The sequence below is a fragment of the Chiroxiphia lanceolata genome, chromosome 1 (genome assembly GCF_009829145.1).
Source record: "Chiroxiphia lanceolata isolate bChiLan1 chromosome 1, bChiLan1.pri, whole genome shotgun sequence".
NCBI lineage: Eukaryota > Metazoa > Chordata > Aves > Passeriformes > Pipridae > Chiroxiphia > Chiroxiphia lanceolata.
Genome location: NC_045637.1, coordinates 133,242,205 through 133,269,058, shown reverse-complemented (window position 1 = coordinate 133,269,058; position 26,854 = coordinate 133,242,205).

Here is a 26,854-nt window from a genome sequence, read left to right as displayed (position 1 = left end):
TTATTTAGTTTATTAGAATGTTTAATGAACTGTTTATTGCAAGAAAGTTCTCAATTTCTAAACTTCTGACTAGTTGCAGGTGAAAAAAAGGTAAAATGCTAGTTCACAACGATCAAGACAAGCACATAAAACTAGCTGTCCTAAGCCTTACTATATCTAATAAATCTCACCATACCTACTTCAGACCCAAGTCATACACACTGGTGTTCTGCAACTCACATATGCGTCTTTATTTCACCTCTTGGGTCTTCTCTTGCACCTCATTATACAACAGGGGAAAAAATGAAATGTCACACTTGAAAATTGGTTCTTACTTTGGTCTTTCTAGGTTTTGATTCCTAGATACTCTACTGACTCCCTCTGCCTTTCCCCCTTGATTCTGTCTTTCAGGCCTTTGAATCAGACTCTATATATATGAGGTAGAGAGAGCAGGAAACTGCTTAGATTGTTGTAGAGAATAATAAATAGCATGAGTCACAAGAACTGTCAACACTCTCCATTTCTGGAGAGGGTTTTGGAGGTTGGTCTAACAGTCTTAACTACTTATTACTGTAAAAGAAGGTGGCAGCAATATTTACTTGGGAAAAATTAAGTTCTGTTTTATTGCTTGTATATGACTCATACAGATACTAATAATATTCATCCCCTCATTTCTGCAGGTGATCTGTTTTACAAAACATTTTAATACACCAGTGTGAATTAAGAAAAAATGTTTCTGTAATTTATTCCTACCAAGAAAAACACAATCCTGCTTAGTCATTGTCTTAGATTTTCTCTAGACATTTTGAGCAACTGCAAAATAAGTGTTAAATGTTCCCAAGTCAGAATTAAGTCTACTTTGTGTTCACTTAGTACTATGGAGACCACCAATTTCATTTCTTGACTAGAAACTCAGAGAGGAAAATGGAATAGGTACTTCCAGATCTAGGAGGATTTCATGTGTCAGTGTTGATGGGTAGTACAAGGACTCCATGAATAGAACCAGGAAAGATCAAGATTGTCTCAAGTCTTAAATCAGATTTTTGAAAGGAGAGTTGGTGATCAACATGAAGAACATACTCTGGTCACTAAATCTGCCGTGGGTGATGCTGGCAGTTTGATGCTATTTAAAATGTAATATTTAACACAGACACAGAAAATAATCAAGATTGCCTTTTACATATTTCTTCAGTATAGATTGTAATGTGGTTGTTCTTTTAAGTTCTGCCCAGAATCTTTTTCAAAATAATAAATCAAAATAAATTTATAAGGTATCATGAGGTTAATTTCAGCTAATAATATGACATTAATATGACAATTCATTTTGTACATGAACTCTAAATCAGCAAATTTCATAAATGTGGTTCTTTGTATATGCCCATTCAGGAAAACTCTTGAGTCATATGCTCAATTATGCTTAGCCATAAGTACCCAGTACAATCCTTCATAACAGTAGGAAGCAAATATATGCATTATGCTTTCCTGAAAATGACTGAATTTCCAAATTTGATGCCGTAACATATTACTCAAGATAAATAAGCATCTGGTTCATAAATATCTATTTTAAAAAATGTCAACTTTGACAAGTAATAAGTGAAGAAGTGAAGACCCTCTGCAAGTAAAATATTTATTTTTAAAAAAGCATTGCTAGGAAAAAAACAAACTTCATTATCTGTCTTCTATGAAGTGTTCTAAATTGTGTTATTTAATTCCTTCTTAAGCCACATTAACCCAAAAATTATAGTAATTAACATTTACTTTTTCTTATCTGAAACCAAGAAATAAAATACCTAATCCTTTTTAAGTTTAGTTATCAGTCCCCTTCTGCACAGGGTTTTTTTGTTTGAGACACCCAGCCATGGAGTGAAGCTGTTTTGTAAAGCCTCAGGTGAGAAAGCTGCTCTCCTCCGTTTGCATGTCTGGGCAGATCCTTTTCCTGCCCAGCCCCTAGTGGGTTTCTGATTGGGAAGCCTCTGAAGGCTGCCTTCAACCTTGGTTCTCACCTGAAAGCAATCTCAGATCTTGAAAAAGCTTTGGAAAATATTTGGCACCTTTAGGTACAATTAGGAGCAACTAGGTTTACTCCTTTGTGGAGTAAGATAGCTGGAAATAGGCTTGGGAATTGTGAGTAGGGGAGCCTTCTACTGTTTTTCTCCTCCCTCAGGAGAAGCAAGGTCTTTTATGTAAACCCACTGTACATCATCAGCACCAAGAAAAATGTCCGGCTTGTGTTATCAGTTTCTCAAGGAGAACAAGCTGGCAAGATCCCAGCTAGTGCCGAGCTACTCAGGTCAGAGACACCACTACATTAATACTGTAGCTTTTGAAAATGCTTACTGGGCTCTGCTGCTTCAGTTTACAAAGTACAGTTCAAATTAAAGTGAGATTTTGACAATTCATGTTTGTGTGCTAAAGTACAGTAATGCACAAAGAGAAGCCAGCTCCTCAGAGAGAGAAATCAGCTTTGATAATAAGAAGTACATTCTCCATCTAAAATTCAGCAGTTATGATGGAAAACACAATAAACTGAGGAAAGATGAATGAGTACTTGAGTGGCTATAGTTTTCCAAGATGAAGGTTTTGAGCAGCAATGCTGTCCTAAAGTGTTTCTGCCATCAGTGTCTCCCTTTCAGCTATGCTGGCACTATGAACTTAATTTAAGAATTGAGGAGGCTAAAATTAAACAAAAAAAGTAATCTCCTTGTCTGAGAATTCTCATGCAAGACATTTTCTGATCCTCAGTCCAGCTCAAAGAAAGAACCCAGTTTCTGCATACCAGCGTGGCACAAAATTTTCATCTACAGTGTAAATTGTAGATCTCCCCAAACTCATGCAAATCCAAACGGCTTCCTGTGAGCAGAGGTCCTTTACCCTAAACATTATTTTGATCAATGAAGAAATTAATGTGTGAACTACTCCCAATGTATTCTATCACTAAGTGGTTAATAGGTGTACTGACTGCAAGGCTCAGTGTTACTCTATAGCTGTCTAGTATCCCTCAAGACAAAAACATCGTGAGAATAAGTTTACATTATATATTAGAAATTATTTACTGGTAGTACAGGAAGCCTGTGTTAAAGTTATATTCTCCTACATTTTAATGTGTTATATATTCAACATGCATTTCATTATACATTCTTCCTAACACAGAAACCCTGGAAAGAATAAGTTATGACAAAGCCAGTATTGATTCTTTTTCTTTTCAAATTGAAACAACACCATAATTTCAGGGAACACAGTACCTGTGAAAGACACACCTGAATTCCAAGAATACTGCTTGTAAAAAACCCATTCATGTCACTTCTGTCAAACCGCTAGCTTGATTTGTTGGCTTGAATTTGGGACAGATTGCAGTGTGAGTAAAGAGAGAACAGCTCCATCGAGGAACAAGAAGAAGAGGAATTCAGGATTAAAACCTTTAAGTTAAAAAACCAAAGTTTTAAGAGACACCTTAAAAATGTGATGCTAGTTGAGTGTCTAAGGTGCATTCTGCTGACTGGTGGAGAAGAAGAAGAGGAGGAGACCAAAACAGTGAACTAGAAGATGACATTTGTAATCTGATACTCCTCTGTTGTTCTTATAACCTTAAATAAAGTTTTGGGGGTCCAGCTGCACTGGCAAATATTAACAAGTTTTTGCAATTTTATATTGAAAGCAATCTTACTGCAGAATGGTAGGAAAATGTCAGCCTGTGAGGAGACCACCACCTTGCTCTCATCCTGGCTCCAAGGAAATTAAAATCTTCCACGTTTGGAAATTGAATTCAACTCTTCTGGAAGCCTGAAAATGTTTTGTACCAGTGCTGTTGATATTATAGCCCCCTAAAATCTTAAAGATTAGGCAATTTTTAAGAACTTCAGAGCAGCAAGAAGAGCACCACCTCTCAGTTGGGTTATAGAGCCCTTTTGCATTCTGCTTTCTAAGGTATTTGGGCTGCTAGTGCTGCAGTGTGATAGCAGGCTTTTTTTAATCTGAATTACGTTTTATGTTAACATCAAAATATTTTTACATAAATCAGTTTTTATCTTTACTCCTAAAAGAACATAAATTTGGAAGGCAAGATATCTGAAACCAAGAAAATAAATAATACAGATGACAGTCTTCAGCAGGCAGTAATGCCTGAAAATAGAAATGAAGGGACTATTCTGCATCTTATAACTTAATATAAGTTCACACTTGCTACCAGAATAGAGGTTTTAGATCTTATGAAATGGAAGATGATATGCTTCTGGACAGCAGGACTCACCTGTAAACAATTTGGCTTTTTGACATAATTTGACTTTTTATGGATATTTTTGATAGTAAATTTCACTGGTCCAAAGAGGGAAAAATTATTTTCTGCAGAATAACTTTTTATTAGCTACATCTCCTTACGCTGTTTTGTAGGTGATCTCTCATCCAAATCAATACATTCATAAGTTCTTTCAGTGTTTGCAAGAATATAAACAACTGGTTGATGAAAAAGTCAGTCATGTGATTAAAAAAACTGGAGTAAATAGAAGACAGGAAATATCACCATCAGGAACTGTTCACTGCCCTTAGCTCCTACTGGAAGCTAGAAGAACTTTACCACTTTTGAAGGAAATACTGCAGGACCTCCCAGTCAAGTCAAAGAACTTCACAAGTCATAGAACTGTAGGAAGGCAAAAATGCATTTTCTGTCCGAAACTAGAGGAGGTGGGAAAGAAGCTTTTGCTCATACCAAAACTTTGGGTTGAACTTCGATTTTTTAACTCTCTGAAGCACTGAAGAGTGAATTAACCAGATTAATGCTGCCACAAGGGCACTCAACTTCTTATTCTCAGGTTTCATAGGCAAGAGTAGCAGTTTGTGAGTCTAGGCTGAATGTAAGTGTACCTGGCTACTGATAGTCCACAAATAATTCCAGCTGGATACTGCAGGATGACTGAAGAACGTGCACCATGTCCTTCAGGCCATAAAGGAAGGGTGGTGCAAGGAGCATTTTAAAAGGCCTCTGTGTTCTTTCTGCTCCTGAGCCAGGCAATATCTGAACTCATCTTTGGTGCAAACCCAAATCTTTTTGCAGTTTCTTTGACTTTTGTGAGGTTGCTCACAAGCCACAGGATAACAGTTCAAATCACAACTTTTTTCTTTTTTTTTCTTTTCCATCTGCCTACTCTAGATAAATCTTCCTCACAAAACTTGGACCAGCCCCAAACTATGTGTGACTGGAGCCATAGGTACTGTCTACATTGGTTTCCTTGGCAAATATTACATAGCTCCAGAGCAAACAAACAGATAAAAGCAATTAAAAAAAATTAAAAGGCCTAAGCAAAAACAAAATTACTTTGTTCTGCCTAGAATGGAAAAAAGAAAGATGATTTGGAGGTAGGTAGAAAAGAGTGAACAGAGCCAAAACAGTTGCTTCCCAGGCCTTGTAGGCAGTTCACGATTAGAGAGGCGAACAAGCATAATGATCCAGCTCTTCAATCCCAGCTACTACTCATACCAGCTTATAATGTTTGCAAACACAGCACAAATTTAGAAACAGTGTAGGAAATAAGGTTGCTACTTACACCCGGAAGAAATCACAAGCTTCTCGCTGATCACTTAAAAGCAGAAATAGAACCAAAATTTCCTATGAATTTGTCATTCGGCTCCAGTTAACAGTATGACAGCATGTTAGTAATGGCTGCTTAGCTCATTTCTGCCAAGGGAATTCCACAATCTGTTCTACATGGGCCTCAGAGTCCTCCAGGTTAATCTAATGCATGATCTCCAGCCTGAAAAGCTTAAATACTCACAGCTCTTCTCCCCAACAAACAAACATATAATCAAATCTTATGCTTCAGGGAATAAGCTTATGGCTTCAGGCTCGGCAAGGAATATTTCTATTTTATGGCTTTGCACAAATTGTGGGGTTTGCCTTTCCTCTGAAGCATGACACATTAGCTGCTCTTGGATGCGGAATACCAGGCTTAATAAAGCAATGTTCAGAGCTGGCTAGCAGAGTCTGCATTTTTATGTTTTTTGTCAGCAACATTCTGGTTTTTCCTCTAAATTTTGAGGCAAAGGAGAACTATTAATTGGCAGCACTATTTGCAGTGGTATGTCTGAGAGCAGATGCACCAAAAATGACATTACCTGTAAAGCAAATGTGAGTGATTATATGAGGTTCATACCTATGCTTGGGATCTCCTTCAGGATCAGAGGGTCTTCTGCATGTAAATAGAAACACAGCTTTTATGGATGTTTCTCAAATGAGCAGATCTCTTGGAGGATTTGTTGTAGCTCTCCCATTATTATTTTATGGGCCAGCAACCAAGTTGTCCTTATAGCACAGAAAGTAATGCAGTTGTTGTTTGGCTTGCAGACATCTGACACAGTACAAGTGAATTGAAAAGGCTTTTCCATGGAAATAGGAGTGCAGTTGTAAAAATACCCGTGGCACAGGTGGGCTTTCCTCACTGAGGCAGCCAACCCTCTGTGTTTCACAATTGATGCTCAGAAGATAGCAATTCTGACTCATTTCCACAAAATTAGGTTTCATTCCATCTTTACCCCTTCCCTATAAATTCCACACAGTGTCAGGACAAAATGTGTAACCCAGGAAAGACACTGCAGCTAAATTATCTAGAGCAAGGGAAAAGCCTTGAATATTTTACAGGACTGAGTGGCCCTGCAGATTGTGTCAGTCATAAACAAGCACAATGCAAGCTCACATCTGGGTTTTCAGCTTCTAAATACTGAAGCTGCCAAGGCAACAGATGAGATTTTCCCATCAATAGCCATTGAGCAGACATTTATTCTATGATCAGTTTTAGACCAAGAAGAAGTAATATGGCCTTGTCACACGCAAAGCTTGCAATTAGAAATAAACAGCCTCCATTTTATGCCAATCTTCTTAAAGAAGCAAGGTCACTTAATCTGACAGCCACAACAAAAGAGCAGAGAAACGAGGTGACTTGCAGGTTTGTTTAATAGTTGAGTAAATATAGGGGAATTTTTTTGTTAGAAAGCCAAGTTTGCTAAAAGAAAACTTCAACTACACATTTTCAAACTATCTCTTTTAAATTAATTCCCGTTCTTTTAAATTGATTCTCGTTTTAAATTCTAAATGTTTGCTGCAGTTAATTATCTTCTAACTCTGTTTCAGTTGGCATCTTTGGAGGTGAAATTAGGAACAAAATGTCTCCTGGAAACTACAGATCATCTCAGGAGATCATCTAATAATCTTCACTCCCTCTAGGTGATTAATGATATTACAAATCAGAGATATGGACCATAGCACCTCTTTGCAACAGCCAGAACAGCCATCAGGAACCTTAGCTCAGGGAGTGCTTCATCAGGAAGAGATTACCTTGCATTTCCCTATCTAGTTCTTTCATGTGTCTGATGCCTCTCATCCCACATTTGATGCTGGAAGTTATACAGGACAGGTGAGGTTCCCAAGGTAGAAGTGAGCAGTGCCAGCCACAGAGCAGCTCTGACACTGGAATGGAGGTCTGCAGTAAGCGAGACAGAGGTAATAACAACAGCAAAGGGAAACAAGAGAGTAAATTATCAAAAGACCCAAAAGTCCCAGCAAAATGCAGTGGACAACCCTAAGTGCTTCATACGTGCAGCATAAGAGTTAGAAAATGTATACAAATTAAAAAATATAGTTTCTAATCTCCCAGTTAATAACTGAGAGAGGAGGGGGTGGACTTAAGACAGCAGCATGCTGAGGATGGAATGCAATTCCAGTAGTAGGACTCAGGATGTGAAAAACAAAACCAAATGATTTATGGTTCTGATTCCCAAGTGATAAGAATGAACGTAATAAAGGTAGAATAGTAAAACTAGTTAGACAGGAGAACAAATCACCTTGATACCAATTTGTAAAATAAATAACTTTTCAATAAAAATTGAAACTGGAAAAAAAGTGCATTTTCACACATAGCTCAGAGATCACATAAATGCCAAGTGGCATGACAGTTGCTGAAATAAATGCTCTTTTTATGAACAGCAGAGTAGTAAAGCAAGCAAAATAGATGCATAAAATGGGTAAATTTCCAGTGTATTAGTTATTGCTGCCTCTGAGCTGCAATAAATTACAAACTCATTTTTAACTTTTTTTTGGTGTTCATGAATGCATTTTTGGGACTGGTTTTCCACCCCCTCCTTTCACAACTCCATTTTTCAGAGATTTATATTCTTCTTTAAAGTCTATAAATAAGAAGTGTCCAGATCTTTCCTATATGAAGGAAGAGGACTGAAAACTCAGAACAACCTATTTATTATGCATTTCTGAACTTTCATTGCATAAATTCTGCTATCTGTGAACACACTGCTTCCATAAAACTTGGTTTTGTCTGGATATTTTTCCCCTTACAAATGAAATCTAAAGTAAGTTTTCTGAAAAAAATCGTGGACCTATCCACCCTTCACTTTTCTCCTTTATTTTACGTTTCTTGTTTATAGTACAAAATCACAGTATGTTCTCTTTATTTACTACTCAGTATACTTATAAATAAAGGATGTAAAATTATCAAGACAGAATGGACTGGAATCAAAAAGATGAAAGATTTTTTTGAAATACAGGTTGGCTGTTCCCAGCTGAAAGGAGGAAACTAGTTAGTGACTAAAAGTGCCACAGAGAAAATGTTAAACTCTGACTCTAATTGCATCCTCTGTTATCCCTCCCAAAAATAAAACAACAAAACCACACTCCGAAAAAAAAAAGTTAAGATTAAAGGACCATTAAGTTCAGATATGTCTTTTTTCCTCACCTTGGTGAAAAGTCTATCCTGCTTTGCATCCATGTGGTGCTCATTTTTGCACTGAGATAAATAAGTATGCAAAGAGGAGGACAAACAGGAACCATAGACAGAGTTTTTCAGTATATTTATGAGTTCATACATACAAATACAAGAGGGTTTAACTCCTTACTGTGCTTGTATATAAGATACTCCTTAAAACAGGGACACAGGAACATAGAGATGATAGCTAATGTCTGTAATCAATGTCCCAGGTGTAATCCAAAAATTCATGCCAATATCTCTTCTTATTTTCAAGTCAAAGTGAGGGACCTGAATCCTGTGACACTCCATTAATGAAGAAGAGCAAATTTCCCTTTAACCACCCATATGTACCTGTTTTACATAGCAGATTTCTGGTACAGATTTCCTTCAATTTTCTTGACTGCTGTGGATTCACAGACATCAAGACATATTACCCAAACTGGATAAATCTTTTTTTTAATTGAATTTTTCAATCACGCCATTCAAGATTTAGCCAGAACAGATTAATGTACTGTAACTCAAGCCCTATTTAATCTAGCTACCTGATTAATGTGTAATTCTATGACTTTCACATGAAATTCAAAACAGGCCTTCCAAGTTATACAGCAACAGAAAGTAAGCCCAGCAAAGAGAAAAACATCCTGCTAATTTTCATTAAAAATCTCATTCACACTGGCATAATATTAATCAAGTTAAATAATAAATGTTTCAAAATTTAAGGACTAGGTTTTTTCTCTCCCAAACCATCCTGTGGTCTCTTTTACCTTTACTGATCATTATATCTGATAAAGGTACTGACAGTCCTCTACCCATGGAGCTGATAGAGCTGAAAAGGAGAAGAGTAAGATCTAAGAACGTTTTTAATTGAAGAGTTACTGGGCACTCTTTGATAGGCTCTGCATTGAACATGCATCCAAAGGCATTTCTGTCCTGATAGTCAGTGAAGGACAACCACTTCCTTGCCTTTTCTTTGCCCTGGCTGTAGAGTACAAGTACAGCTGATACTTGACGCTAGAGCCACAGCTGGTATCAGTTTTCAGTCACTGCTGATTCAAGTTGATGTACATACCTGTACCCCATTAAGCACAAACACTGGGCCCTGTAACCCACATAATTTTAATGCTTAGCAGCTTGAACTTTTTCTTGCTTGTTAATTCCTCTAAATTTCATTCTAGTTTGTTATGAATTATAAATCTTATAAGAAAGTCCATCCAGGAATTCAGGGGCTTTGCCTGAATGTCATTTTGATTGTGCTTTCAAATTTCACAATTTTTTTCTTTCTTTTTAAATGGGAACTAACTGATATTGCTGACTGAAATTAATGGCAAGAAGACAAAAACATTTTTTTTCTTTGTTGTGTGACTCAAAAAAAGTTATGTTTTATTTTCTCCTGACAGCTGGCTTTCAGTCATGCACGAGTCATGAAATCTTTTTAACAGTATGACTGTCAATCACAAGATAAGATAGATGAAGGAATTTACCGATACAGTAAAGTTATATTAAATTCATCAAAGGCTTTAAACAACATTACAATCTAATTTTTTTCATATTTCTTTTTCTTCCCCAGAGCAGATGACTGTTGCCTCCTATACTGTGTAAAGAAAATTTATGATAAACTAAAACTTTCTTCAACATCATTGCTCTTAATGATTTTTTTCATGTTTTAGTCTTTTAATTAGCTGTCTTTAATCATATCATACAGTTCATTCCTCCCTCCTCAAATCTGAAGCTATGTAGCAAAGAAGCTACTTGATGAGTACCTTTGTAAAATTCATGATCTGGGATGTACTAATAATGTCTCTCAGTTCATCATTATCAAGATTTAGAAGCATCATAAGGTCTTAGAGGTAACTCCACTAGTAAAAAAATATACAGTTATTTTAGGATATGTGTGTAGGTAAGATGACATCTCCATTCACACTGAAATTTCTGGGCATTAGATGATGGAAAATACTAGCAATATATATGTGAAATTCACAGGCTCTGTCTCTGTTCTATTATCGCTAAATCTAAACTAATTCATCATCATCATCATCATCATCATGGTTGGGCTTTTTGAACAAAGATTTGGGAAGGACTCTACCCACATTTGCTACAAGTGCGCTGGTGGCTAAAAAGGCCAATACAAGATAGACAAGTCTGGTTGCAAAAGGTACAGCAGGATTTCTTAGGTCATATTGTCAAGACATGATTCTGTGTTGTCTTTTCTCCTCAAGAGTGATCCTGTGTGTGTTCTCAAAAGAAGCAGCAGCATTGTGAATAGTGTGTCTCCAGACCTCCCGATTGGAGGCCAGAATAGACCAGTTATGTTGATCAATATGGCCAAAGCTGAGATGTTGTTTCAGGGAGTCCTTGTATCTTCTCTTTGGGGCTCCTCTCTTGCAGCAGCCAGTGGTAAGTTCACCATAAAGCAAGATCTTAGGGAGGCGGTGATCCTTCATCCTGGAGACGTGTCCTGCCCAACGCAGCTGTGTTCTCAGCAACATGGCCTCAATAGTCGTAACTGCTGCCTGTTCTAGGACAGATGTATTGGTCACATAATCTGACCAGTGGATGTTTAGGATTGAACAGAGACAGCGTTGATGGAAACGTTCTACGAGTCGCAGGTGGTGGCGGTAGATGACCCATGATTCAGATCTGTATAAGAGAGTAGACAGCACTATGGCTCTGTAAACACTGATCTTGTTTATTCAAGTGTTTATTTTGCCAAACTCTTTTATGAAGCTTTCCGAAGGCACCATATGCCTTTGCTAACCTGTTGTCTATCTCTCCGTCAATCTTACCATCCGAGGAGATGAGGTTACCTAGGTAATTAAACTGCTGGACTGAATTGAGCACTGATTCGCCAATGGTGATATGGGGATGATGGAAGACTTCCTGAGGTGCAGGTTGATAGAGTCTTCTTTAAGCTGACTTCCAGCCTAAAGAGCTTAGCAGCTCTGCAAAGGAGGATGTTAAATGCTGCAGAGCTGCTTCTGTGTGGGCAACGAGGGCAGCATCGTCAGTGTAAAGCAGCTCACGGACAAGGTGATTTAAGGTCTTAGTATGGGCCTTCATTTGCCTTAGGTTGAATAGGCTTCCATCAGTACGATATCGAATGTAGATACTGTCCTGATCATCGAGGTCTGCCGTGGCCCTTTGGAGCATCATGCTGAAAAAGACTGTGAATAGGGTTGGTGCAAGAATGCAGCCTTGTTTCACACCATTAGTTATTAGAAAGGGCTCAGAAAGTGCATTGCCATATCTGACTTGGCCGTGCTGATCCTCATGAAGTAAGATGATCATTTTAAGGAACTTGGGAGGACATCCTAAACATTCCAAAATCTGCCACAGTCCTTTTCTGCTCACAGTATCGAAAGCCTTGGTGAGATCGACAAAGGTTACATAGAGACCTTTGTTCTGTTCCCTACACTTCTCTTGCAGTTGTCTGAGAACAAATACCATGTCTGTGGTACTCCTGTTGGCTCTGAAACCACATTGGCTTTCAGGTAGAATTCCTTCTGCTATAGGGGGTATTAGTCTGTTCAAGAGTATTCTTGCCAGGATTTTGCCAGCAATGGAGAGCAGAGTAATACCACGGTAATTTGAACAGTCTGATTTAGCTCCCTTCTTCTTATACAAAGTGATGATGACTGCATCACGAAGGTCTGATGGTAGTTCACCTTGTTCCCAACAGCACACCACAAACTCGTGAAATTTAGCATGGAGTGCATGGCCCCCACGCTTCCAGACTTCAGGTAGAATTACATCAACCCCAGCTGCCTTGCCAGTTTTCACCTGCTGTATGGCCTTAAGAGTTTCTCCCATAGTAAGGGCAATATCCAATTCATTCTTCACCAGTTATTGTGTGATGTACTGAATTGCTGAGTCTTGAACTACACAGCTAGTACTGAAAAGAGTCTGAAAGTGTTCAGAGCATCGATTCAGAATAGAGGTTTTATCTGTCAGAAATATTTGACCATCTAAAATAATTAAATGTCTTAGATATTTTATCTACAGTGAAAGAAAAAGAAAGAAAAAGAAAGAGAAAGAAAGAAAGAAAGAAAGAAAGAAAGAAAGAAAGAAAGAAAGAAAGAAAGAAAGAAAGAAAGAAAGAAAGAAAGAAAGAAAGAAAGAAAGAAAGAAAGAAAGAAAGAAAGGAAAGAAAGAAAGGAAAGAAATAAAAAGTTTCTAAGTTACAGATTCTACTTCAAGGATGCATAATGAAACTCCAGATATCTAAGATATATGGATCTGTCATTTCAGGAAAATATTCAAAATATACTTCCTTAAAAAGTTTCAAACTTTATTAAATCAGCATTGAGTGATAATAGATGGACAGATCAGAAGAGGTTTTTTATGGCAATTGCAAGATATCAGTTGAGAACAGCATGTGTTGCTCAGCAATTGCATGTTCTTTAGGAGAGAAGACATCTTCAGACATAATTCTATCTTGTACCGTGAAGCCTTTCTAACCCAAAGTTTTAAATTGAATAAAAATGGCAAGATAGAGCAATTTCAGTACTTCTAGAATAATCTTTTCAAAACCATGTACTATTTGGTGTGATGCTACTTACTTTCAAAAAAAATAAAGAGCAAAAGAAGTATGTGAGAAAAGATTGTGGGTGAAGCGGTGAAAAATAATTTTGATCCATTTCCAGAATCTGATTCAATGAAAATAGCAAATTAGATCATCCCATCTCAGCGTGACTCCTTATTAGGTGGAACTGCAGTGTCACCGTGAACGCTGAAAAGGGAAGCAGAAAAAAGCTACCCATCATAACAGCAAAGAAAGACTGTAATAGTCGTTGGACAGCCATTGCAAAATACCTGATTCCTATGCATTGCACAAAATCAGACATCACTCCCTTTTTATTTTCCTCCATTATTGGATAGAGCCCTGTGCATAACTCCAATTAGATCTTGTTTTACGCTTTTAAGATCATGTTCTCCTGTGACCTCCAAAAGTAAATTAGATTCAGAATTGGTTTGGCACCTAAGGCCAGATCTAACCAGAACACTGGTTTGTTGCAGTGTATTCTATGCTGGGATGAAGGTTGCCCGGGAAGCATGTGAGGGAGTGGAAATAATTCGGTTTCCTCCTCATTCCTTTTGTACACATGCAAGTGTCAATCACAAAAGCAGATGTGAAGGATGAATGACTAAAGAAAAATAAGTGAGCTTTATTCAGCTTTACTCAGGCTTTACTTCTTTTTTACTTATTTATAGAGTTAGTATGAATTTCTGAAATAATTTTCCCTTGTTTTACTTTCAAAATTAAGATCTGGAATTTCAAAGGCTAGAGAACTGGGAAAATGAGATAACAAGAAATGAGAGAATGAGAAATTAGACCCTCCTTGGCTGAACAATTACATTTGTGTTTTGACTTTACTTTGCTAGCAACTAATGATCTTCAGTGACAGGCTCTTGAAAAAATATTAAAGACTGAATGCCCTCTACTAGGATACACTGGAAATTATAAAATACATTCTTGTAGGGCCTCCCATAAGCATGAAAACAAAGGCGCATAATGCACTAATTAACATGCTGTTATTTGTAGAAAAAAACCCAACACACAAATATGTTTTTCTTCTTTACTGCTTTATCTGTTAAAGGCATCCAAAACCTGATAGTAAATACCACACAAATCTTAAGTAAATGAGATTACCTGAAAATAAGAGTCAGGTTTTCATGTCTAAGACAGGTGCTACGACAAGGAGAAATCTTAACCAGAATGTTTTTGGTGGGGTCAGCTCTGAAAAGAGTTTTGTGCAGCAGTAATGACTTCTCATTGACGGTAGAAGAAGGACAATTGTTACATGTGCCCTTCAAGGAAGACATGACAGGCTAATTTAGGAACAGTTTCCAAAGAAAAGAAAAACAGCTGACAGCCATTGATCACTACTACAAGAGAAATTAAACTAGGCACTCTGAGGAGCAGAGAATATGTGCCAAGAGCAAGAGGACCAGGAGACTGACAAGTTGCTTCAGGAACAACTTGTTTTGCTTTAGGCCAATTTTCAGATGAGGTTAGCAAGTGTGGTGTGGTAAGCAAGCAGTCTCTGCAGAAGCTTGACCACTGGAAGATCTACAGCTCAGCTTGTCCCAGGGATGTTGATATGATAGTATGAGAGATTCCTTAACTATTCATTAACAAGTGGCCATACTCATTTGAAAGTGCGTAGCTACCAATTGCTGTTGGAACTTTGGTATGGATAGGTTGCCCCTGGAGACAGACGAGCTGGTGTGGTGAATTAGCCTCAGCTGGCAGCCAAACATCCACTTACACACTCCTCCCCAGTAGGACAGGGAGGCTTAAAACTGGAATAATAAGAGAGCAAGAAGACTCATGAAATGAAATAAAAGTAAGGAGATCACGTCCCAGTTACTGTCATGGGCAAAACATATTCAGTTTGACAATTAAGCTTAATTTATTGTTGATTTATGTAAATATTGAAGTATTTATTCAGGTATTGGGAGGAAAGAAATGTTTAAAAAAGAAAGAAAAAACATTAAAACACTTAGGGAACACATACCCCTCCTCCTTTCCCAGGTTCATTTTGACTTCAGACTCCTCTCCTCCCACTTGTTATTGCTGCAGGTAACAGTCACCTCAGTGAGACAACAAGGGCTGTAGTGGGGCTGTGATCAGACTATAGCAATCTATCTCCATTGCTAGTCTTCCTCTTTTTCTCTGCTCCATTGCTGATCCTCTATGAGCTGAAGGTCCTTTAATAATATCTGCCCTGCTACAGAGCACTCCTCCTTTTCCACCTCTCACCTTGTTGTTCCTTCTGCTACTTCTCATCCCTTTTTGTTCCCTCTTTCTCTCCCCCTCCAGAATTTTCTCCCATTTGTTAAATATAATTCAGAGAGGCACTACCAGCACTGCTGAAGGGCTCCGTTGTGTCTTGTTCTGGGTTTGTTGCAGCATTTGCTGTATCCATCTGGAATAGGCTGTTTCCAACCTGGGGCCAGCCCCTGGCTTTTTCTCACAGAGGCCATCCCTGCAGCTCATCCCCCACCAAAACCTGACTACCTTCACTCAGTCAAACCAGTAAGGGTTAACTGGAGGTTATTGATGACTCTGGGCTCTGAAATTATTACCAGATAGATCCCAAGTTCCTCTCATACCCTACCCCCAACTAATCTCATGTATCACACCTCAGTCTCCATGAATGGAAGATGCTACTTCTTTATATTCTGAAGCTTTTTATTGGCCATCAAGGTCAGAAAAGAGTTCTTTAACTATTATTTCCCTGGGATCGGGTTGATGGTGCCATGACCTTTCAGGACATTGAAAGGTGGACAGAAGATTACGTTGTGGAAAAGAAATGTGAGGAATACCAGTGTGGGATCATGATTAGTTCCAGAGGAAGATGGTTGCATTTAAATGGACCTTATAAACAAACAGAATTTTTCCAAAGGTTTTTTTTCTGTTTGTTTTTTGGGGGGAATTTGTTTGGGGTTTTTTGTTGGGTTTTTTTGGTTTGGTTTGGGGGGCTTTTTTTTTTTATTTTGTTTTTAGGTTTGCTTGTTTGTTTGTTTGGGGGGGAAGGTTGGTGTTGTGGTTGGTTTTTTTGTATAGATGTTCTTTTCTGATGCAAGTTTTTCTTTAAGAACTGAGAAGTCTCAGCCTACCTAGGTTTCATTGAATAGGTCATGCTATGGTTCGCTTCAAACCTGCATAATATGTATGGCATATTATTAACTCCCTTTCTATCACCCTCATCATCACCCTTCAACCTATAAACATGTAAAAATAAGGCATTTCAAGGACAGGTCATTTTTTAAAATGTCAAGAATTGTCCAACCATTACAGTGGGTTGTCAAGTCCCTTAATTCACAAATAGGAAGCAATGAAAATTACAGGAGAAATTGCCTGTTTCTTCAATTAAAAGACATTGAATCAGAATTATGGTCTGGAAATAGAATGTTACTAATGCATGTGGGTGAAGACAAATGACAAGAAGTTCTGATTTTCCTGCCATTTTTAAGGGCTTGAGAACAAAGATCAAGGTTTTGAATGCAAGTAATTTATGTTTAAAATATTTTGAACCACTTAGGAACCATCACTGTTGAATGTGCATTCTACTCACAGTGGATAAAGCTGCAGAAAAAAAAAACTTTTATAGAAATGAAGAAATTACATAAGTTTCATACTAAATACAAAACCTTTTTAGAGGATTTCAAATCTACTGTTGAATTTTTGTCTAATAATTTGTACATGAAGAAACATGGATTTCTGTGTGAAATCTGTGCAGTTGGCCTGGTGTCCCATTTGCACACACAGTGCCAAATCATAAGTGTGCATATATCCTCCCATGAAGAAGCATAAATAAAATGGCACAACATTAGTGAACATTTAAAACAACTTTTATGGTATTTGTAGTAATAACTACGAGGTACTAAAGTTTTTAGATGTTTTGCTGGGCTCATCCCTGAATGTTTATTTCAGACCCACTCAATACCTGCATTTCTCTGAGAATAAATAATAAATCAATCTCAAGTACAGAGTTGAAGACATTCTTAAGAGTATAGTCTAATTTGTGTCATTAAAGTAACATCCTATTCCTAAAATGTATTAGAAAAGTTTGCCTAGTCCACTGGACTTTTCTACCTTGCAATACCTGGTTAAGAATTGGAGCACATGGAGTAATTAGAAAGAGAGAACATATTGTGGGCCACTTCCTCATATTTTGTTTGGTAAAGCAGAAGAACTACAGCACTTGGTGAATAATTTTGGCACTTTTCACTGCAGCACTTACCGAATGTTCTCACTTCCAGGGAAATGTAAGGAAAGAGAATGAATCAAGACGGAATACTACTAGGGAGGGACACATGAGAAATGGAAAGGAGTTACATCCAGGTCTAATTGTTTTGGAAGAACATCCTCCTAATCCATCCATCTCAAAAAGCCTTTGCCTTCCTAACTCCCAGTTTTTGTCTCTACCTTAAATATAAGTGCAGAAATCCTTCTTAAAAACACAAATATCGAGAGTAAAATCACGGACCCTCTCAAATTCAAAACAGAACTTCCACAAATTTACACAACCACGGGATATTTTACTAAGGCTGCATGCATAGCAGAGAACATCAGACAAGTAAAGTTGTGAGAATCATGATTTTTTCCTATCTGCACCCTATAAATCCTCTCAATCTCTTCTCCTACACAAATAAAAAAACTTCTACTTTGCATCAACCTCAAAGAATTTATATTTTATAGTTTTCTTTCATTTCCTTTCAAAAGATAAATTTCATAGAGGATAAAGTAATTCTCAATTTGAAACCATTTCAAAATGAAGTTATTTTTTTTGATTTAGAAAACATGCAAGGAAAACATTTTTCACCTTTTTTTTTATCTTATCTACTTCTTTCATTTTAAGGTAATCTATTTACCAATTTTGCTCAAATGCATAGGTAGTTGTTCTCCTTTCCTAAGCTTCATTACTCATAAATTTACTATTTGCAAAAACAATTAATCCACTCCTAAAACCTTTTCTCAGAGTATCACATCACAAATAAAAATATTGTTTTCTATGTCTTCAAGTGTATAAATATGTCTAGGTATATTATGCAGTAGTTGATCCATTTTTATATATTCCAAATTAAAACTGGAAAAGCTCTGAAGCAGATCTCAATGTCAACTATCAGTTTATGCTTTAAGTCACAACCCCTCCTTGACCGTAGCTTTCGCTTTTGTTCTTGTTTGTGATTTTCTATTGCTGTGATCTAGTTCATAGAAACATAAACTTCCAATGCCTATATCAACAGCTCTTCTAAATGCATGGTTATTGCATATATTCACAAGTGACAAATACAGAACAGAACTTTTATTTTGAGAAGTATCCAGTCATAAGTAGTTTTCCTCAGAGTACACAGACTAGTAATAGCTGAGAAAGTTCAGATTTTCCAAGCCTTGTAATTTTTGAATTGTATAAAATCAATTATTTGCTACAATGATTCATGAAGCTTTATGAAAAATTATACTATATGCTATAAACATCCAATATGACATAAAAATACAGCAGATAGTTCTCATTAAAATTCTAAATTTCTTTCTGTGGTACATTCTTGTATAAAGTGATGAATTTGTCTATTGATAAAACATAATATTTATGTAAATAGAGCTAATGGTTGCACAGCACCATAATTCCACTGCACACATTGATTACACAGCTACATAAACAAGCACATTTATCTAGATTAAACATCAAGGTTTCACAAACTGGCAAGCTTTAAAGGTTGTTAAGTCATTAGCATCCTTCTGTGACAGAATGATTTTTTAAAACAGCACACAAGTGTCAGGATATAGTATAACAACTTAGCAAATTTTTTTTAACAATCTTTATTACTGATCAGTAAAACACTGTATAAGTATTAAGTAATTAATTAAAGTAGCTTGATTCACTGCAATGTATGGTAGCTCTTCAAAGAGTATGATTTGTATAAGGAGACAATTCATTTTTGCCAGCATAGTTTTTTATAATCTGCTTCCTCTATTTTCTTTCTCCTGCAGTAAAATCAGATTGTCCTTTGTCTCCGCCCTTTCCTGCCTTCTATTTCTCCAAAATAAAGTAGTATTCATTTGTTACAGAAGAGTAAATCATCAAGAATCACCAAGGTCTTTTCATCATTTGGCTGTCTGCAGGATGAGACCGATTGAAGATCTATTGGGGCCAGAGTCTTTCTATTAATTTAATGGGGCACTGGATTGAGCCAGACACGGTGACCTGGCACCGATTTGTTTGTGTAGTTCCACTATGATATGAGGAAGAAACATAGCTTTATATAATTTCATTTTTATTTAACCACTGCGTGCCCTATGTACTTTTATAACCAAGTAGTAGTAGTAGTTTAGGACCAAGCAATTTGTCATGCATAAGGTAGTTTACATAAAGAAAAAGAAAGGAAGTTAGGTTAGTTCTGTCCAACAATTATGCAAGATATTGAACTGTTATCAATGGATGAAGAAAGGGTTTCTTTCAAGTATGACCCTTTGGTAAGACACAGAGATAGCCAGTGAGGAACCTGCAATATGCAAAATGAGCCCAACTGTTCAATTTGAGAAGGTGCTGTTGCTCATCTCCCAGCCCAGCTCATTTGCATGATGCTATTCAGCATCACTCCGGCTGGCATTTGACAACGTGCCATAGACTAGTGAACCAAGAGAGACACTGCTCACAACAGCCAGTTTCCTGAAACCAAAATGTTCATCAGGGTGTCAGTTGCCTAAGGGTGGTCAAAATTAGTTTAGTTGGGTAACTATTTAAACTGATCAAAACCTTTTTCCTGCTGAGATAAACGCCATCTGTATTCTCTTGTGGACTATGAGGGTCTGTAGCAGTGTAGCCTAGTACAATCCAGTCTTTAGCATGACACTTTAATTTGGAGATTAGTGGAACCTATACACTACGACTCTACTCCCAAGTCCTCTGATTCTATAGCAGAACCACAGTAGTTTCCTCTACTCAGCACGTACAATTTATTTAATATTCAGTCAGCACACTCTCCTACTTATAAGACATACCTGCCTATTCCTCTCCTTTCCTAAAAAAAAAAAAAAAAAAAAAAAAAAGAAAAAGACAAACAACCAAACTTATTCTACTGAAAATGTTGGTAATAGGGTGACATGAGCATGTAGCTGTCATGTAGAATATAACAAAGAGCAGTGATGACCATGTGTGGGTGTGCAAGGAGAAAACAGCATGGACTGGGAAGACACCAGTGGATTGCATTGAGAAATAAGCAAGAAGGAACACATCCAATCTTTGTGACACAGAATCACTTTAATTACAGTTTCACAAACAATGACCCATTTTAACAAACCAGGCATTGTCGGCAGCAGTCTCAGAAATGATAGCTGTTAATTAAAACTTTATTTTCAACTTTAGCCTATATTTTATAGGCTGCCCTAGGCCTCAGAATGAGTCTGAGGAATCAGAACCTGCTGCTGCATTCACATGTCTCCTGTGGAAACCTGAAGGCTTATGCACCACAAAACTTACTTCTGATGTCACACACACAAAGTAGGTGCATCTCTCTTCCCTCTAGCTGGAACAGAATACCTATGAATTATTATAGAAGTAAGTTAGACTTGCATAGCAGATTTGTATAACTTTATATTTGATGAGAGGCACTAACAAACAGATAAGAACTGTCTCATCATAAGGATGTACCTTTTACTGTTCTCCTGGGACAGTGCTGCTTAGCTCTGGAAGCTGTTTTCAGCACCAAATTATGAGCAAATTTTACATGATAGCTACAAATTATAGTACGGGTGTAGCTCTTCAAGTTCACTGTAACTGGAATCTAGTCAATGCTCAAAGACATGGCACACTTTGCATTCAGAACCCTGTTAGAAATAGCATTAGCTCATATCTGTATGAACTCTGCTCTTCACCATTCTGATTAACATATGCTTTTTTGGTTCTGTTGTGGAATAAGTTAGCTACCAGAAATGTCTATCCCCTTTAAGATCCACATAAGCTGCTGACTAACCCCTGACTGAGATTTTGCTAATAGACACCCAAATGTAAATGCAGTAAGACAAAGTGCAACATCAAAATGCAAGATTATAAAAATTTCTCATCTGCCTAGTCCTGCAGATTGTTTTTTTGTTAGTTCTTTGCCTACTTTGGGCAGAGTACAGACATATACAGATCATGAAAGAAACACGCCTTTGGTTCCAGTAGACCATGTTTTTATTTAGTGTGATGTGTTTGAAATTAGACCCAGAACTCCTCATGGGAAATCATTTCAAACACAGGAACAGCTGTAATTCCCATAGAGACAGCATCTTTCCAAAGAGAAAATTCACACCCCATGAATAAGAACTACCACAAAGAGCATAAGACTCCTGAGTTTGTATGTTCCTGGACATGTCCTCTTTTTCCACCCAGAAATCTTTTGGAAAAATCTGAGAACTCTGACTTCATTTCCAGACTGCCTGTAGCACTTGGCACAAGGCAGTGGGATGTCAGGCAATCTCAAGCATGTCCACTGTAGACTGTCAAACCAGAATAGGTACTACAACCTTTGAGTTTTGGGGCCACTGCTAACAAATATGGTATCTAAAAAAAGCCAGGGAGCAGAATTTTGTCCAGAAAAAAGATATATAACCAAGGAATATGGCACAAGAGAAGCTTTCACAGGGAGCACTTTGAGTGAAATAAGTAACATTCAACTCAGCTGAGATGTAGGTAATCTTAAATTGGGTGCAGTCAAACACTATAAGGATATTCCTTGTTTCCATCAGTACTGTCTAGCCTTTTAAATTGATTTCTTGTCAGTAGACTGATTTTTATATCAATTCTAGGTGCTTTTTTATGAGTAATATTACTATTATTATAACACTTTGGTTGTACAGATGGATTGCAAAGGCTGTCAGCATTTAGAATTCCACGTAGGTGATTCACAGAATTGAGCTGAAAGGGTTTAATAGCTACCAGTGAGTGAGGCATTGATCGTGAATGAGCACAGGTTTTCTTTAGCATGATGGGTGTCTATGTACAATCCCTGAACGTCCCTTGATACTACAACAGGTAAAAGCAGTGGGAATCCACTCAAGTAAGCAAATTCCATCCAAGCCTAAGCCACGGTAACTGAAGTGAGCTGGAAATCTGGCTTAGCAATTTGGTACTACCCATGTGAAAGATGGTAACACACCAATTCCTGAGCTGTTTCTACTGTCTATGTCAAGTGATCCAACAGTCCATTGATTTGATACCAACAACCCTGTCTTGAAAGTGGCTACCAACACTTGGATGAACGGGTTTCTTGGTTATAGCTGTGTGTTTCTGTGCTTGGCAGAAAAAAAGCTGTAGGGAGTGAAAAAACAGTCATGAGGCTGTCCCTGACAAGGCAAGGGTTCGTGCTGTCATACCTGGAATGTGGAAATAGAGCAATCAGTACAGTGTCACAGGATAGGAACACTACAGCTGCAGCAGTCTGGAAAATGCTTAGCTCCCTGATAACTGCAATCCTGCAAGGAGCAGGGGCAGAACATTTGAAAAACAGACTTTGATAATTTACACAAGAAAAGAGTAAACAGCTTCCTTTGCATTCAGAAATTCATGCATAGTCTTTTATAGAGAAACAGATTGTGGCAGAGAATTACCTGACTCAGGTCAGCAGTTTCCCTTTCAGCAGAAAAAATTCACCATGGTCCTGTGTATTGGTCAAAAGGTAAAGATTTGATGACAATAATGGGGGGTGGGGAGAGAAATTCCTGCTAGAAGTGTTCTGGTTTAGATAATATCAAAAAGACCAGAACCAGAAAAACAGGTATTCATCTCTATAGTTTAGCTAATTAAGAAAGCAAGCACAAAGGGAATATTTTATGAAAGGCAGTATTGAAAACCAATAAAAATCTTCAAAGGGTTTTTAAGATAAAATTATCCCAAATCCAGGAAAGGACTATAGTGGTGACAACATTGTATTAAACAGTAAGCAAAAAAAAGCTACAAAAATACATTTAATAGCCATGGGAGAACACATAAAACACTGGATAAGGGCTATAATATAGTCTCTTAAAGATACTATACTGTAACTGACAAATGCTGGTCTGCTGAGGTTTAGTTTAGCACTGGAGCTGTGAGTAGTATTTGAGTGGTATAAGGTGTTTGACCTGAGCAGAGGTGTGTGCGAATTGCCTCTTGGGAAATAACTAGCCTGTCAGAGACTAAATTTACATGGCAAAGTGTCCCAGTGAAAACACTGCTCAGGTTCAGGATTACTTTTGTGGTAAACAAGAGGAAGAAGGAAACTTTCCAGATTAACCTATTGGTTTGAACAAGTACCTGAGACAGATAGAGAACCAAATCCCTCAACTAGGCACAGCAGCAGCTAGTATCTGATCCTACACATGCTTTGTATTCAGGTCATCCACATTCAGGGGAAAGGCTGTAGATTATGAAGCAGGAACAGTCCTGGGACAGGACAAAAAGAACATTAGAGACTTTGATAGATAAAAGCATCCCACCCTGGACAGCATTATACATCACTGTACAGAGATGCAGATTTATTGAAGGTCAAGGAGAAATTTATATTGACAACTCAAATAAGAACAACATTGCATTGAAGTCACCTGGTAGCTGTGACATGGTCACATTTGGCTACCATGCCTCACAAACCTTTTGTTTTATTCCTAAGGGAACTGAAACCAAATCCTGAAGGTGACCACTACTGTGTTCTGAGAAGCACACAGAGTCCTTTATTTCCTGTGCTCTGGAAATAATGATGCTTTACTAGGTCCGTGTAATTCAATTCCCAGTGGTATCTGTGGTCCACTCTCCTGTCCAGCATACAGCAATGCCTACATTAATAAGTATTTTGGACAAGCTCCTACATTTACTATGCAAATGGTTTAGAATTTTTTCTTTAAACTACTTTTAGTTTGATACCCTGTGTGGCACATTCTTTTTCCAGATTTTATGGACATCCAAAGGACATACATACCCACATACATTCAGGAAAGACTGGAGGATATTTGGATGCTCACCTGAAGTGGAGCTCTAGTTTAGTTTTCCCCAAAGAGGTTTTTAGTTCATGCACAACAAAACCTCTCTGTGAACCAAGGCAAGACACAACAGGAGGTCTGAAGTAAAACACCCATATAGATTAAATCAGTGCTGTCTCCATCAGATTTTTTGCTTCTTGTGGTTCCTGACACATACATGTGGTCTGCCAGGAGGTTTGCACATGGGTTGTCCAAAGCTGCTACTTCTCACCTTGGCATAGATGGGGTTAAGGTCAAAACAAGCCTGGCACAAACAAAATAGTGATCAGAAAAAAAAAAACCACCACCATTTTTAAACACAGTGCATACAGACTGTGTATCAGGATTTATCAAAAGTGGTCCAGATGGCTATTCAATTAAGTGACCAGCAGATAAACACTGTATGAGCCAGACTCATCACCCAGGAAGCCTCTGACCCAGAGGGAAGATGACATACTGAATGCTGTAGTAGCTCTTCAAGACAGAAAATGTTTGGCTGAAAACAGCCCTTCTGCTGTGAGATATTTAGGCAAAAGCACACATGGAGAGAGCACCACTTTTATGAGCTCCAGCAAAAAAAACTCTGCACTCAAATTCAGCAAACTTACTCACAAATTGCTTTAAAATTTCCTGTGTGTTCTTGTCTTAGCATTTCCTGCATGCAGCATCTTCCAGTCTCCATCATGTTCCTCTTTTATCTAGGGAGGAAAATATAAACCTAAACTATTTGAACTCAAAGTAGCTACCAATATTTATGGTTTCAACAAGTATGATCATTTTCATTATGTTTAAGTGGAACTACTTCCTGGGAAAGAAATGGGGCAGCTCACAATGGGCACATGGCACATTCAGATTGTAGCACCTGCACTTACTAGGGTTATAACTCACAAGGAGAGGGAAATATATTTTTCAGGAGTGGAGAGGACACGTTTTCAATACCAGTGCCCTTAGGGCTCTATCAAGCCCGCTGTCACAGTCAGGCTTCTTGCTATGTTTCCTTGCTTAGCTAAGGTTTCCCAACTGCAGAAGTCACCACACACTATTGAAGATACCACTCTATCCTGTTTAAATGCTGTGGAAGAAGTAGAAACCTCAAATTATCACTCTGCTTTTGGCTGGGGGGGGGGGGGGGGGGGAGTTTTCCAAAGTTCAAATATGTTCTTTCACCTTAAACCTCTTCATCTGGTGATTTTCTACATAAAACAACTTCTGCAGATCCAAAGTCAGGATTCGATGACTTTTTTTATCAGCAGTCTTAGTTTAGGAACCTAATACTCCAGGATAGTCACCCTTCAAGAACTTTCAGTAAGTCCTAGTGACTCAGCATCTGCAGATCTTCTTTATGACACCAATCTTTCCTCATGTCAGATCTTACCTAAAAAGTGTAACTGTTCTAAGGATCCCCTATCCATCTTTTTTTTTTTTAATAAAAAGAAGTCTTTTGCCTTTTCCATTCTGTTATGTCATCCTGGACTCATCCCAGCAATAGCGTGGATCCCTCTTGCCAGATCATCTCAACCCCAACTACTGTGGTTATGACTCCGACAGACAGCACACCACTCCATTTTCTGGGCTGGTCTAATAACAGGTTTGTCAGTTTTTCTTAACAAGTAGTTGCCAGTCACGCAGGTCTTCCTCTTTCTGACAGTGGTGGGTATCTCCAGTCCTATCCCTTCTGCTTTGCCTTCTGCATGCAGATCTTTCTCCCTTCTGTTCCCATCATCTCTCACAGTCTTCTGCACACTGGCCTCATTTTATCTCTGACTCCTCTCTTTACTCCTTCTCGTGTTTTGGACTTGGGCTTCTTTTTGGTGGGGGATTTTTTTTTTAACATGTCTTCTTGCCTTCTTCCTTTTCCCCATAATGTTTTTTCTGATTCTTCAACAAATCTTTTCATCAACTGTTTCTTTATCTTTTTTCCTTTATCACAGCATTTTCCCCACTTCCCACCAAGGAACTTGCCTCACACAGGAAAGTTCCAACTTGTGGTAGCACTCTCAGAGTTATGATTTAGATAGTCCAGGCATTGCTATTTATTTTATAGTGCATTTCAAAAATTCCTATTTAATAGTTGTTGGGTTAGGGTTAATCATTAGTCACTTGCATACATCTGTTAAATTTACAGCAAGCTACATTAGAATATTTGAATTCTGATGCCCTAGGATAATGCTAGCTTATAGGTTGAAGCATTCTTGCACAATGCTACAAGATTGCATCCTCAAGCTCTTTTGGAGATGAATATTTTCATGCCTCAGTACTGAGTTTCATTTCATAATGGGCCAAATCTTGCTTGATTTATTCTCTTGGTACCTGCATGTCAGTGTTTGCAGGAAGAGCACTTTGCATTCCAGTGCAAATCCAAATGAAAGTCAATGATTTGTATTTGAGGAAAACAGCTAAGTATTTGACACCGTGGTATGCATCAATCAACTCTGAAAGTGACATGGACTTTCTCCACTTAACCTTTCTATCTTGTAGCAGTGCAATTGTATTCTCTGTTTTTAAAAAAAAATGACAGCAGAAAATTTGTCCAAAGGTCAGGTCCTATGGATTTGATGCTGCATTGTGCGTAAAATCAGTGAAAATAGAATTATGCCAAGCCAAAACTATAAAATTTTAAATGTTTCTCTAATTAATTTTAAACATAAGATAA